The following is a 16,475-nucleotide window of genomic DNA, read 5'->3' as shown; positions in this document are numbered from 1 at the left end:
GACCTTTTTAATATGCTGCCTAGGTTGGTCATAGCTTTTCTTCCAAGGAGGAAGCGTCTTTTACTTTCATGGCTGTAGTCACCATCTGCAGTGATTTTCGAAGTCCAAAACTTAAAGTCTCTCCCTGTTTCCACTGTTTCTCCCCTTGTTTGCCATGAAACGATCTGACCACTGCCATGATCTTCGCTTTTTGAATGTTGAGTTTCAACCAGCTTTTTCACCCTCTTCTTTCAGTTTCATCAAGAGACTCCTCAGTTCCTCTTTGCTTTCTGCTGTAAGGTGGTGGTGGTGTCATCTGTGTATCTGAGATTATGGATATTTCTCCCTGAAATCTTGATTCCAATTTGTGCTTCATTCAACCCGGTATGTCGCATGAAGTACTGTGCATATAAGTTAAATAACCAGGGTGACAAATGATGTGCTCCTTTCCCAATTTGGAATCAGTCCGTTGTCACATGTCCAGTTCTCACTGTTGCTTCTTGACATGCATACAGATTTCTCAGCAGACAGGTAAGGTAGTCTGGTGTTCCCATCTCTATAAGAATTTTCCACAGTTTCTTGTGATTCACAAATCAAAGGCTGTGGTGTAGTCAATAAAGCAGATGTAATTGTTTTTCCAGAGCTCTCTAGCTTTTTATATGATCCAAGGGATGTTGGCAATTTGATCTCTGATTCCTCTGCCGTTTCTAAATCCAGCTTGAACATCTGGAAGCTCTGGGTTCACATACTGTTAAAGCCTCACTTGGAGAATTTTGAGCCTTTGCTATTGTTGAAATGAGAGAAATTTTGTAGTAGTTTGAGTGTTCTTTGGCATTGCCTTTCTGTGTGATTGGAATGAAAACTGACCTTTTCCCGTCCTGTGGCCACTGCTGAGTTTTCCAAAATTGCTGGCCTATCGAGTTGCAGAACTTTAGCATTATCATCTTTTAGGACTTGAAATAGCTCAGCTGGAGTTCCATCAGCTTTGTTGGTGTTCATGCCTTCTAAGGCTGACTTGATTTTGGATTCCGGGATGTCTGTTACTAGGTGAGTGATCACACCATCGTGGTTATCTCGGTCATTAAGATCTTTTTTGTATACTTATTCCCTGTATTCTTACCAACTTCTCTTAATATCGTCTACTTCTTTTAGGTCCATCCCGATTCTGTCCTTTATTGTTCCCATCTTTGCATGAAATATTCCCAGTACTTCTAATTTTCTTAAGGAGATCTCTAGTCTTTACCGTTCTATTGATTTCCTTCCCATTTAGGTCTCCACAGAGCAATGAGTAGAATTCCCTCTTTCAATTATAGTTTTAAAGTCTATCTTCTTATTTAATTTCTTAAAACCAGTACTATATTAAGTTTATCTTATTTCTATTCAGCTTCCTCGGACACAGTCTTATGTATCCTCAGTTTCTGCTTAGTTCTCTGTCACTATCATCTATGATTTTTAGATTGAAAGATCTAATAGAACATTCTCAGAAACATGTGTGGCAAGAAGTGCATTAAAGAATTACTAGGCACCTAGGATTTGTGAAAGTGTTTGGTGTCTCCACTTAAGATGACTAAAAGCAAGAAGTAATCATTAGATTGACTATCACCTCTTTATTTAGTGGTCCTTGGAGGTTATTACCTTGTTTCTTCCCCTATAACCTATTTCTTTGATATCTCATTTTGTCCAGCATTCTGTGTGTGGTCTCTGTTTTGAAAGGTGCAGAAACCTAGTTAATCTTCCTTCTGGTATCTGCACCTTAGTAGATGAGGTTGGTCCAGAGGTTTGTGCCCTTATCCTCTCTTGATCTGTGCTCTGATTGCTGTGAACTGTGACCAGAGCCTGCCGTGGATATTCAGGGCTGTTTCCCCCTAGTTCAGTGGTTGTTACTGCCCTGCCTCTGGTGGTGCCTGCTCTCTGCGTGGACTAATAGAGCCCCCAGATCTGAGTCTTTGCTGTGAATCTGATCTGTGGTGCCAGGCAGGTGGGATTGGAGCACACCCACTGGGAGAGAAGTCACTGAGTATTGCTCCTCTAGGAATATTCACCTCAGGGTGTGCTCTGGTGTCCCTCTCATGCGTTCTGCAGGCTCTCATGATATGTAGTGTTGGCACTGCTCTTGGACGACCTTAACCATGGGCATGATGGCACATGGCCCTGGTGTCTCTCAGATGTTGTTTTTGCAAGGTCACCAGCATAGATTCAGTGAAGTCAGGTCCTGGGATTGCATTGAGTGTGCAGCTGAACCCGCTGTGGTGCTACGGAGAAGCTCAGGCTCTGTCCTAGCCCAACCCCCCTGTGTAGAAGCCCCCAAAGTCTACAGCTGCTAAAGCTACACCTGCCATGACTGGGAGAGCGCTGGTTGTTGATTCAGATGCTCTGTAGGGGCTGAGGTTACAAGGCCGGTCGTGGGTGTAAGCCCATGGTTTGTGTTGCTCCAAGGAGAGGTTTCAGGTTTCTTCTTTATCCCTGGGTTTCACCTGTGCTTTCAGCTCCATCTGTGCGTGTGGCCAACTCACAAGTATCTTCTCCTGAAGCTGCCCCCAAGCACAGGATTCTGCTGATTGTGGAGGCGTTGGATGGGGGAGGCCGTGGCTGCGGGCTAAAAGTCCTACGTGGATGGAGTTTTTCATAGTCCTTGGAGAGCAGAGGCCGGCACAAGGGACAAGAGGTGCCATGGGCTTCTTGTTTGGGCGTCACTCACCAATGGCACTCTGCTCTATGGTGGTTCAGGCTTCACCACAAGCATCTTGTTTGCAGAGCTCCTCCGTCATGGCCATCCCTTCAGGATGTTTTCTCATAGCCAATAGTAGTCCTTTGCCTCGGTCCGCTCTACAAACCCCACATTTCAGCACCCAGCCCTTGTCTGCATTGGTGGACATGCCTCTAAGGCTGGGTGGGCAGGGCTGGGGTCAGCACCCTGTGTGCAGGTCTCACTCTGTCCTGCTGCCACACGCTGCTTGCCATGTTTTCTTCGCACAGAGAATGAGGCTTTCCTTCTGTCCAAACTGGGCTCCCCCAGTGAGAGTCTTCCCCGGATATGGAGACATCTCCTCACTTTCATCTCCCGGCTGGGTTACACGCCCCAACCCACTTCCTCTCCTCTTCCTTTTCCTTCTTTCTTTTGTCCTACCTGGCTCAGCAGGAATCTTTCTTGTCCTTTCAGATATCCAAGGGCCTCTGCTACTGTTCAGCTGGGCTCCGAGAGAATTGTTCCATTTCTCATTCATTTGTGGACAGACAGATGAGCTCCGCATCTGCCTAAGCCTCTGGCATCTTGATCCTTCGGTCTCTATTTTATTTTTAAACTAGCTAATGGTCATCAATTTTCTTTAAATCTTTAAAGATATTCACTGAGAATAGCAGGGAAAATTACTTGTTATTTGGTATCTTTCAGCTATGTCTCCACAACACACCCAGGATTTGATGCCGAGGAATGCAGCGTTAGAAGATGTATTCCCAAAAGCAAACCTAGGAATATATCAAATATTTCACCTCAGAAACTTAAATTTAATGAAAGACTGGGAATATACAAGGGTATATGAAAGACAGAGAGGATTTTTATATGGACATAAAGAAATGGAGGCAGTTACACGTAATGCTAGCAATACTGCCAAAAGCAATGAGCAACGTGAGTCGAACTGGGAAAACACCAACTTCAATCTTCAATATCTGCCGAGAAGTGTAAGTGTTTAAGAAAAGATTTCCATCCTTTTTTGAAACCTACATATTCTCTGAAGGGACATGTGGAAAATATGGAAGGTAATTTAGTCTCTACTGCAAATCCTCATTCATACAATTGTGAACGTAGGCTTCGGCTAAACATACATTCAGGGATGTCTGAACACCTACAATTTAACACTGAGTGGGAAAATTCACTATCTAATCAATTTGAGAGATCCGTGAGCAGAGAGTCATTTTTCTTCCCCCGACAGATATTTTCTCTCCATTCCATGATATATAATGTTGATAATAATGGAGGAGACATAATCCAGCCATCATTGTTCAGTAAATATTGTGATATGGTTAATACACAACAACTTTCCATATGTAATAAAATGAGTCAGACCTTAAGTAACAGCTCCAGCTCCAATAATTACAAGAGTATTTATGGTGGACTGAGAAGGTATTCAGGCAATGAAAATGGGTATAGGGTTGAAGGAGACTCAAACCTTAGGAAACATCAGGGTACCGAAACATCAAACAAGGATTCTAAAAGTAATAAATGTAGAAATACCTTTGATCAAATGTCAGGTTTTTCTCTAGATAAGAGTACTTGTACTGAAGAGTGGACTTGTACTGAATATGGGAAGGTTTCTAATCAGTCTTCAGAACTTATTCAACAGCAGACTGTTCAGAATCCACAGAAAGAAAACAAGTGTAATATATGTGGGAAAGTATTTAGTAATTCATGCCATCTACGTAGACATTAGAAAATTCATACAGGAAGGAAACCTTTCAAATGTACAGAATGTACCAAGGCGTTTAACCATAGCTCACTTCTTACTAAACATCGGAGAATTCACGCTGGAGAGAAACCTTATAAATGTACAGAATGTGGCAAAGCCTTTAATCACAACTCAAATCTTATTCAACATTGGCGAATTCATACGGGAGAAAAGCCTTACAAATGTACAGAATGTAGCAAAGCCTTTATCTGCTACTCACAGCTAACCTATCATCAGCGAATTCATACTGGAGAGAAGCCTTATAAATGTAAACAATGTAACAAAGCCTTTATCCGTTCCTCACATCTTACTGGACATCAGTGAATTCATTCTGTGGAGAGACCTTATAAATGTAAAGAATGTAACAAAGCCTTTATCGTGGCTCACATCTTACCGAACATCAGCAAATTCATACTGGAGAGAGACCTTATAAGTGTAAAGAATGTGGCAAAGCCTTTATTACGAAAACACCCTTACTCAACATCACCGAATTCATACTTGGGATAGATGTTACAAAGGTACAGAAAGTGGCAAGGCCTTCATTAAGGGTTCTAGTCTTACTAAGCATCAGCGAATGCATACTGGGGAGAGACCGTATGAATGTACAGAATGTGGCAAAACCTTTCATCGGAATTCAATTCTTACTACACATTTTCGAGTTCATACTGGAGAGAAACCTTATAAATGTAAAGAATGTAACAAAGCCTTTCATCGTCCCTCACTTCTTACTCGACATCAGCTAATTCATTCTGGGGAGAGACCGTATAAATGTAAAGAATGTGACAAAGCCTTTATTCAGTGCTCACATGTTACTCAACATCAGCGAATTCATACTGGAGAGAGACCTTATAAATGTACAGAATGTGACAAAGCCTTTAGTCATAGTAGTAATCTCACTAAACATCTGAGAACACACACTTGAGAGAAGCCCTAGTAATGGAACAAGTGATGGAAGACGTTTGCCCTAAACATGCATCAGAAAACACAAGAGTTTATATAAGAAACCAATGGAAATGATGTAACAAATATATAGAAAGGTATTTAATCAAAAGTTAAATCGAAGTAAAGATGCGTGCTCCTGCTGCTAGGTCGCTTCAGTCGTGTCTGACTCTGTGCGACCCCGTAGATGGCAGCCCACCAGGCTCCCCCGTCCCTGGGATTCTCCAGGCAAGAACACTGGAGTAGGTTGCCATTTCCTTCTCAATGCATGAAAGTGAAAAGTGAAGTAGCTCAGTCGTCTCCGACTCTTTGCGACCCCAAGGACCGCAGCCCAGCAGGTTCCTCCATCCATGGGAATTTCCAGGCAAGAGTACTGGAGTGGGGTGCCATCGCCTTCTCCGAAATATGCGTACTAGAAGGCATTTCATCAATTTTCCTTTCAGAAGTTTCTCTGAAGGAGAATGACTGCAGGGAGCACTCCATAGTTAAAACTGGTGGAAAATGGATATTTTAGCATGAATCGTGAAATGAAGGTTGATGGTTAGAACATTACAGTTCTTAGCAATGTATATATGCTTGTTAATAATGATGTGATGTGACATTATTTGAATTGAATGTAATTCACCACTCATAATCCACGTTATGCTTTCTTTCTAGTGTGTTTGCAAACATAGGTTTTTGATGTTTTATTAAAGATTAGCCTTTTTATGTTGTGTTGCAACCATTTCTATCTAATCTCCGTTAGAAGATTGAGGATAGCATAATGTAAAATGGACAATGAACATTTAAATAGAGGTATTTGTCGTTGACGTGAAATATCTGGAGGTTGCCATGAAGTAAGTGATCATTTAATCTTTCCGTGTATTAAAGAAAGACAGAAGTTCGTTGTAATGTTTCAATAGTAATATCCTTCATTTGTAAGAAGAACACAATGACAGTTCACTGCAATATTGATGTATCTTTATAATATCAACACAAGTCATGATTACTACTTGACAGTGTTGAAATAAGGACAGTAATAACCTAGAAACGTAAGAAAGCTTTCCTGGAAAAGGCATGGAATTGGTGCATATCATGCTTGCTAAGTGCTTCCTAGTCTTTGTTTGGTAAGCCATGGAAATCAGAAATCTCACATCGTTCTATCAACAAAGGAATATCTTTCTCCGTATTTTTGATCTGTATTTAATCATGGATCATACCGCGGATTGTAAAAGGTTTTATTTCAACTATGTGTGAAATTTAATACATGGTTATTCATAAAAGTGAATGGCTTTTATTGTTTCGGTTGTTGTAATGTATGAAATGTTAACCCACCACCAACAGCAACCTCGCCCACCTTATTTAAGGTTGTAGTGAAGAGACCGCAATTAACTGTTCGGTAACACACAAAGATGGCATATGGGGAAATTAGTTTACTCACTGGATTTAAACTTCTCATAACTTCATGTACATTCCATCATTTCTAGGTTGTATCTCCTCTCTCATTTTGTAACTGCTTAGACACTGGGATGATTCTAGTAAGAAAGATGATACAGAGTATTGTTGACAGTTTCCCTAAACTGCTCCATGATGTTGCTGCCTCAGCATCTGTCTGGGGATCAGGCAGCCTGCAGGTCCTTGAGCTCACACCAGCCAGTCTTGTGAGCACATGCACTAGATGAACCCCTTCCTTGAGACCAGCAGTCTTGCTGGACCTCAGGGTCTATCCACAGACCCCCGTTCAATCACACTGAGAGAGTCAATTTCTTGGCAGGTTGATAAGTCCAGGGGTCCCCAAGGAGAGAGGGGTCTGGAATTCTCAAGGAGGAAGAAAGGACAAACGTGGTTTTTTCCTGTTTGAGGACACTCGGGAAAAAAACTTTCTGGCTAATCTTATTGTCTTAAAATGTAAATTATGGGAGTGGGCCTAGTGAGGTCTTTACAACCTCCAGACAGTCTTTTTATTCACTGGAATAACTAAATAATAGTATGTAACTCCTTTGCTAACACTAGCGAGGGGGCACTCTTTCTGCCCCTTCTGAAGTCTATGTCAGAAGCTTTCTCTATCTCTTTTATACTTTAATAAAACTTTATTACACAAAAGCTCTGAGCGATCAAGCCTCATCTCTGGCTCCAGATTGAATTCTTCTCCTCAGGAGGCCAAGAATCCAGGGGTCTTTTTTGGTTGAACAACAACCTTTCAACACGCTCACAGTGCTCACCGGAATCCTTGACTTGGTTTGAATGAATTAACCCACACTCAGCCTAGAGAGCCTGAGGCACTTCACTCAGGGTAAAGTATAAAAGCTGAACTCCAAGTACTCCTGTTTTCTCTGCCTGATTCTAGCTTTAACCTCTCTCAGAAATTCCTGCCCTAAATCGTCCCCTACAGAGAGGTCTTAGGTGTGGTGAGTGTGAGATTTTGAGCTCAGGACTCCGGAACGTTGGTTTCGGGGAAGAAACATCAGAAAAAATGGGATTTGCTGATGACTCCTTTCACGGCCCGACTGTAGACCTGCAGATTCATAAGTTCTTGGAGTGGGAACCTGACCACCAGGGATTTGTATTCATTGAAATGGTTCAGAAAGAATCTCTAGCCAAGTGGTTTCCTTCTGGTTTCCCATCAGGATTACGTGACCCGTTTCAGAAATGACCTCACTGATGCCCTCCCAACAGAGTTCTATGTGGTCCTGTGGGAGCATCAGTGTGGTTTGTAGGAAGTGTTCCAGGAGATTCTAAGCAGAGGCCCGGGTTAAGGACGTGGCTCCTGGTCCATCTGGTCCATCTTAGAGCTGAGCCCCGGAGTCAGTCTGAGGAGAGGCAGCAGGGTTGGTCTAGCTGGATTTGGACCGGGGAAGTCAGTCAGCTCACATCATCTGTGTGAGCAGAGTGTTAGGAGCTCTCTATGGGGAAAGAACAATCAAGAAATGAGTTCACAGGCTGGTCTCTAGGTAGGAATTGATTGTCCCTGAATCTCTCCTGAGACAGAGGACAGGAGAGGTCGGTCTTCTCAGCTTTTCAAAATCCTTGTGTTTGTAGGAGCGGTGGTTGCAGGTTAGAAAGTTGTGTTGATGCCCTCCAAGGTATTTTCTCAAAACTCAGAAGTGCGTTTGCCGCGTAATATCCCCAGAGAAGACAGAGCAGGAGGAAGAAGGGGAGGAAATGGCAGCTCAGGTAAATATCCTGTCCTGGGTCTCAGGCTGTGTCTGCTTTCCTCCTAAAATGCCCGAATGAGAATATGCAAGCCTTTAGCTCTCTGCTTCTAATTTTTCTTCCCGGGCATTTATTATCATCTTATTTTTTCCTATTTCTTCTTATGATAGTGCAGATCAGCCCTTTAGACTACTTCCTTGTGTCCCAGAGCATTTTCTCTGTTGTCTGCAGCCTCACTTTCTGTGGAGCATGATGAATTCTCAACGTCAATCGGCGACATTCAACTGTTGAAAATATTCTTTTTGTGAGAGATCAGCATTTGCAGTCACTCCTATCCTCACTCCCACTGGGATGTGGTTTGGTGTTGGGATTTTAAGGACGTTGGGAAATGCAGTGATGACTTGGCACCTGCATGCCATTTAGATATTTAGAACAGAGTTTGAAAGTGCCATTATACGTAGAATCAACTCTCTTCTGTCCATGGGATTTTCCGGGCAAGAATTCTGCAGTGGGTTGCCATTTCCTCCTCCCCGGGATTCTCTCCACCCCGAGACTGAAGCCGCATCTCCAGCACTGGAAGGCAGATTCTTTACCACTGAGCCAGCTGGGAAGCCCAGTGACTCAATTCAGTGGTCCAGAGTTTTTCACAAAATTTTCCATGGGCACTGTACAGGGACGTGATGTGAGAGAACTCTAGGAAGCTGGCCTGCTTGGATGATGACAGCTTCCTTCCAGAATCCCTTATCTACCTACTGGGCTTTGGTTCCATCATTTCTAGAATGTTTCTGAAAATTTCTGATTCCCACAATAGTTTGAAATCTCTCCTTTCTAAGGGAAATGGGTATGTATGAATTTGGAAAGAAAGGCTTCAGGATAATTCATTATGCTTGAAACCTTTTTCTTCCTTGATATACTCTGCCTCCTGTGAGTCAATTCCTAGGCAGGTTGATAAGAAGTCCAGGGTCCCGAGGAGGAAGGGGGAAGGGGGTGGTCTGGGACTCTCAAGAAGGAGATACGGGTCTGCAATTCTAAAGGAGGAAAAGACAAATACCTTCTTTCTCTTTACATTCCTTGGTCTTAGACACATAAAATGACTTTTTTATGTCTTTATGAGTCTTAGACACAGGACTTTTTCTTTAAGCCCAGAACTGATGATTAAACAACAAAAAACTCGGTTTAAACTCTGTACTAGGGATTATATAACAAAATGTATCCTGCTTGAGCACAGTTTCTCCTTCCTGAAAACATTCTGGCTAATCCTGATATCTTAGAAATTATATTATGGGAGAGAGTCTGGTTCAGTTCAGTTCAGTTGCTCAGTCTTGTCTGACTATTTGCAACCCATGGACCTCCGCACACCAAGCCTCCCTGTCCATCACCAACTCGCGGAGTTTACTCAAACCCATTGAGTCGGTGATGCCATCCAGCCATCTCATCCTCTGTCGTCCCCTTCTCCTCCAGCCTTCAATCTTTCCCAGCATCAGGGTCTTTTGAAATAAGTCAGCTCTTTCCATCATCTTGACAAAGTATTGGAGTCTTAGTTTCAGCATCAGTACTTCCAATGAATATTTAGAACTGATTTCCTTTAGGATTGTGGGAGTGGGTCTGGTAAAATTTTTACAACCTTGAGACATTCTTTTGATTTATTGTAATTACTGATTAAAAAAGTAAATAGCTCCCTTGTTTAGACTAGCAAGGGGTCACTCTCCACCCCCTTCTGATGTCTACATCAGAAACTTCTGTCCCTTTTTCACTTTAATAAAACTCTGCTACACAAATGCTCTTGAGCCATCAACCCTGGTGCCTGGTCTGTGGTCCCAAAGTGAAATCTTCTTGTTTGGAGATCATGAATCTGACACCCTTCACTGGAACCTATCACTACATTCTAGGTTAGTGGTAATTGTTTAAGCTCTGTAGTATTAAATAGACACCCCTGTTATTTTTTATTTTTTATTTTTTTCCCCTTTTTTTTTAGATTATTTTTTATTATTATTTTTACTTTACAATATTGTATTGGTTTTGTCATACATCAACATGCATCCACCACAGGTGTACACGTGTTCCCCATCCTGAACCCCCCTCCCACCTCACTCCCCATACCATCCCTCTGGGTCATCCCAGAGGCACACCTTTTCTTAATTTCACAGTTACACACTTACTTTGCCTTCGTAGTACTTGACCAGTATCTCAGGATCTGATGTTATGTATTTGTTAGTGTTATATAGGTGATTTGAATAAAGGATTTGGGGAAATCATTTTCCAGGCTGTATTAACATTGTCTCTTGCGTTCTTGTCTCAACTGAACACATATTGGATTGGACACTGATGAGTCTCTGAAACACAAATATTCCTTTCTCTGATGAACATGTCTTGTGGGCTCTAAGCTGGACCTCATTACCTTTCTGGAGCAACTGAGCAATCCCAGGACTATAAGGAGAATGGAGGCAACAGCCATATTCCCAGGTCGGTATGAATGGCTGGAGATGATGACTCAGATAAGAGGTCCAAGGAGCTAGAGGAAGTCATCCTTTGTCAGGTGGTTTTGGAAGATCATCTTCAGTGGAAATGATTTTGGAAAACCTGGGTTTGTGTCCACTGCTGCCATAGAAATGTATCACCTGCCCTAGTCTGTCTCTTAAATCATTCATAAATTCATCTCCAGTGATTACTTTCCTTCATCACAGTGTGAACTAAAAGTCTCCTCTTGTCTTGTGAGAAACTGCATTCATTGGTTGCTCTTCCATTTCTTAGGGGTCCTAGGAAAACTGTGCCCATTTTGAGTAACTGTGTGACAGTCCTTTGAAAGTTTCTTTGTACCTCTAGGCAAAAATGTGTGAGTGAAGTGGTAGACAAACTGCTAAATGTCTAGGAATACTGGGGACAGGTTTTTGTTTTCTGATTTATAACTTCCTATCCACTGGGAGCTAGAAGGACCTTCTAAATAAATTTCAAACTCAAAAGCTTTTTTCACTACAGAAAGCAAAACCTCCCGAAAATGAAAGACTGCACATCTCAGGTTGACTACAAAGTTTCTCTTTTCCTTATATGATCTCATATTAAATATCTTAAGTGTATTTGCTCCAATTCTAAAATGCAAAAATATTTACTATATTCAATTACCTCATAGAATTTTAAAATGAACTGGCATAAATGCTTAGCACATTTCACACCATATTATTAATATTTGATTCAAGTTATAAACATTTCTAGATTATATAAAGAAATTAGCTTAAAAAGTTCTAATTGGAATATAGCTGTTTTACAATTTTGTACTACTGTATAGCAAAGAGAATCAATTATACCGATCAGTCAGTTCAGTTCTGATGCTCAGTCGTGTCCAACTCTTTGGGACCCCATGGACTACAGCATGCCAGGCTTCCGTGTCCATCGCCAACTCCCAGACCCTGCTCAAACTCACGTTCAAGTCAGTGATGCCATCCAACCATCTCATCCTCTGTTGTCCCCTTCTCCTCCTGCCCTCAGTCTTACCCAGCATCAGGATGTTTCCAATGCATCAGTTCTTCACATCAGATGGTCAAAGTATTGGAGCTTCAGCTTTAGCATCAGTCCTTCCAACGAATATTCAGGATTGATTTCCTTTAGAATAGAGTGGTGTGATCTCCTTGCAGTCTAAGAGACTCTCAAGTGTCTTCTCCAACACTGCAGTTCAAAAGCCCTCTTTATGACCCTATGGACTATACAATCCATGGACTTCTTCAGGCCAGAATACTGGAGTGGGGAGCCATTCCCTTCTCTAGGGGATCTTCCCAACCCAGGCACCGAGCTGAGAGCTCCTGCATGATGTACTCTGCATATAAGTTAAATAAGCAGGGTGACAACAGGCAGTCTTGACATATTCCTTTCCCAATTTGCAACTAGTCCATTGTTCCATCTCCAGTACTGTTTCTTCTTGACTTGCATACAGATTTCTCAGGAGGCAGGTAAGGTGGTCTGGTATTCCCATCTTGTTAAGAATTTCCACTTTGTTTTGATCCACACCGTCAAAGGCTGTGGCGTAGTCAATAAAGCATAAGTAGATGTTTTTCTGGAACTCTCTTGCTTTTTCTATGATTCAATGTATGTTGGCAATTTAACCTCTGGTTCCTCTGCCTTTTGTAAATCCAGCTTGAACGTCTGGACGTGCTCGGTTCACACACTGTTGATGCCACGCTTGGAGAATTTTGAACCTTACTTTTGTAGTATGTGAAATGAGTGCAATCGTGTGCTAGTTTCGTCATTCTTTGGCGTTGCCTTTCTTTGGGATTGGAATGAAAACTGACCTTTTCCAGTCCTGTGGCCACTGCTGAGTTTTCAAATTAGCTGGCATCATGTGTGCCGCACTTGAGCAACATCATCTTTTAGGACTTGAAAGAGCTCAACTGGAATTCTATCACCTCCACTAGCTTTATTCATAATGATCCTTCCCATGGCCCACTTGACTTCAGACTCCAGGATATCTGTCTCTAGCTGAGTCATCACACGGTCCTGGTTTTATTGGTCATTATGATTTTTTTTGTATATCTCTCCTTGTATTCTTGTCCCTTTTTCTTAATATTTTCCACTTCTGTTAGGTCCATATACCATTTCTGTCCTTTATTGTGCCCATCTTTGTATGAAAAGTTCCCTTGGTATATCAATTTCCGTGAGAGATCTACAGTCTTCCCCATTCTATTGATTTCCGTACCACTTTGGTCTCCACAGAGATATGAGTACACTTCCCTGTGTTTCAACCATATTTTTAAAAGGCTCTCTTCTTATTTAATTTCTTAAGAACTAGCACTTTATTTAGTTTATCTTATTTGTAATCCACTTCCTCGGACACTGTCTTACGTGTCCTCAGTTTCTGATTCGTTTTCTGTCACTATCATTTATGATTTTTAGATTGAAACATCTAATAGAGCACTCTCAGAAACATGTTTGAAAAGAAGTGGATTAAAGAATTATCAGGAGCCTAGGATTTGTGAAAACGTCCGGTGTCTTCACTTAAGATGACTCAAAGCAAGAAGTAATTTTTAGATTGCTTATCTTCTCTTCATTTAGTGGTTCTTGTAGGGTTTGATGTTGCTTTCCTCTATATAACCTATTTCTTTGCCATCTCATTTTGTCCAGTTTTCTGTCTGTGATCTCTGTTTTGACGGCTACAGGAGCCCAGTTAGTCCTCTGTCTGGTGTGTGCAACTTGGTGGGTGAAGTTGATCCAGAGGTTTGTGCCCTTATCCCCGCGATCTGGGCTTTGATTGGATTACTATGACCAGAGCTTGCCTTGGATATTGAGGGGATCTTCCCAATTGCTCTGTGGTTTTCACTGCCCTCTCTGTGGTGATACCTCTCCCTGGTTGGTGGAATAGAGCCCCAGATCTGTTTCTGAGCTGTGTTTCTGCTTTTTTTTTGTTTTTTTGTTTTTTTTTTTTTTTTTTATTTGAGCTGTGTTTCTGATCTGTGGTGCGAGGCTGGTGGGATTGGGGCACACCCACTGGGAGAGAAGCCACTGAATATTTCTCCTCGCAAAATATTCTCCACGGGGTGTGCTCTGTGTGTCACCTTTCATGCTCTAGCAAGCTCTTGTGTGATCCTATTACTGGCATTGCTCTTGGCCCCACCCTAAGCATGGGTCACCCTGTTTATTTAACTCATATGTAGAGTACATCATGAGAAATGCTGGACTGCATGAAGCACAAGCTGGAATCAAGATTGCTGGTAGAAATACCAATAATCTCAGGAATGCAGATGGCACAACCATTAGGGCAGAGAGCAAAGAAGAATTAAAGAGCCTTTTGATGAAACTGAAAGAGGAGAGTGAAAAAGTTCGCTTAAAACTCAACATTCAGAAAACTAAGATCATGGCATCTGGTCTCAACACTTCATGGGAAATAGATGGGAAACAATGGAAACAGTGACAGACTTTATTTTTTGTGGTTCCAAAATCACTGCAGATGGTGACTGCAGCCATATAATTTAAAGATGTTTATTCCTTGGAAGAAAAGTTATGACCAACCTAGACAGCATATGAAAAAGCACAGATATTATTTTGCCAACAAATGTCCGTGTAGTCAAGGGTATGGTTTTTCCAGGGGTCATGTATGAATGGGAGAGTTGGTCTATAAAGAAAGCTGAGCACTGAAGAATTGATCCTTTGTAACTGTGGTGGTGAAGACTCTGAGTCCCTTGGAGAGCAAGGAGATCCAACCAGTCCATCGTAAAGGAAATCAGTCCTGAATATTCATTGAAAGGACTGTTGCTGAAGGTGAAACTCGAATACTTTGGCCACCTGATGCGAATAAGTGACATTAGGAAAGACCCTGATACTGGGAAAGGTTGAAGACAGGAGCAGAAGGGGACAATAGAGGATGAGATGGTTGGGTGGCATCACTGACTCAATGGGGTCCCAAAGAGTCGGACACGACTGAGCGACTGAACTGAATTGAATCACTCAGATGAACCGTTGGGAGGAAACTGTAACCAGAGACCTGCTTACAACAGGGCAGTTGGCTTTTCTCTTAGGAAGTGAGTCCAGAAAGAAAGAGGGAGACCGGACCCACATTGTTGTTTATAACATAACCACAGAAGTGACATACCGTTACTCCTGCCAGAGTCTGTTGATACACAGATTGCTTCTGTTAATTGTTGTTGCGGCTGCTGCTGAAGTGATCACGTTCTACTTTTCGTCACTGAGGAGACACCCATCTTCACACACTCACAAAAAGGGCTTTTGAATTTTCCCCGTTTTTCAACTTGCTGAAAACACCTCGGATTCCCATAGAGACACCTCTCAAAACTTTTCTCTTTTGCCTTAATTGTCTGAAACACTAGTTAGAACAGGCAGGAAGCAGCTCTGCTCCAGAAGGAATCCAAGAGATTTAAAGGCATCAAAAGGTAGAGAAAGGAAGCACAACTGGACAGAAGGACCAACAGACCCAAAACTGACAGGAGCGGGGGTGAGGGGAGGCAAGGCTCTGCCCCCACTGGCCCCGCCCCTACGTACCTGTGCTTTTGGCCTCTTACTACCCTCGACCTTACGACGCCTCTTGTTGGCCGTGGTGTAGCTCACTCACCTTCCTCTGTCATACAGGAAGGAAACCTTTCAAGTGTACAGAATGTACAAAGCATTTATCCGTTGCTCACATCTTACTCAACATCAGCGAATTCATACTGGAGAGAAACCTTATAAATGTACAAAATGTGGCAAAGCCTTTAATCACAACTCAACAATTTCTGAAAATCAGCAAATGCATACTGCAGAGAAACCTTATAAATGTACAGAATGAGGAAAAGCCTGTCATCAGAACTCAACTCTTACTCAACATCAGTGAACACATACTGGACAGAAACCTTATAAATGCAAAGAATGTGACAAAGCCTTTATGCGTTGCTCACATCTGACTCAACATCAGCGAAATCATACTGGTGAGAGACCTTATCATTGTACAGAATGTGGTCAAACCTTTATTCAAAGTTCAAGTTTAACTGCACATCATCAAATCCATACTGGGGAGAAATGACACAAATGTAAAGAATGTGGCAAAACCTTTATTACAAGTTCAAATCTTACTGAACATCACCGAATTCATATGGGGGACAGATGTTATAATTGTACAGAGTGTGGCAAGGCCTTTATTAACAGTTCTTGTCTCACTAAACATCAGCAAATCCACTGGGGAGAGACGGTATAAATGCACTGAATGTGGCAAAGCCTTTAATCGGAACTCCATTCTTACTACACATTTGCGAGTTCATACTGGAGAGAAACCTTATAAATGTACAGATTGTATCAAAGCCTTTAGTCAGAGTGGTCATCTCACTAAACATCTCCGAACACATGCTGGAGAGTGATGGATCAAGTGATGGAAGATGTTTGCCCTAAACATACATCAGAAAACAAGAGTTTATACAAGAAACCTATGGAAATGTTGTAACAAATATGTAGAAAAGTATTTAATCAAAAATCAAATTGAAATAAATTACAGAGATTGCATACTAGAAAGTA

At 41.9% G+C, this 16,475-nt stretch overlaps 1 pseudogene; it reads left to right on the top strand.

Moving 5' to 3' along the window:
- The first annotated feature begins 3,552 nt into the window (after positions 1 to 3,552).
- Positions 3,553 to 16,321, top strand: LOC129630718 (zinc finger protein 420-like; annotated as a pseudogene).
- Positions 16,322 to 16,475: the final 154 nt, after the last annotated feature.

This window comes from Bubalus kerabau, chromosome 17 (genome assembly GCF_029407905.1).
Source record: "Bubalus kerabau isolate K-KA32 ecotype Philippines breed swamp buffalo chromosome 17, PCC_UOA_SB_1v2, whole genome shotgun sequence".
Lineage (NCBI taxonomy): Eukaryota > Metazoa > Chordata > Mammalia > Artiodactyla > Bovidae > Bubalus > Bubalus kerabau.
Note: the sequence above shows the minus strand (reverse complement) of the source record. Positions and strands in the feature narration are given on the sequence as shown.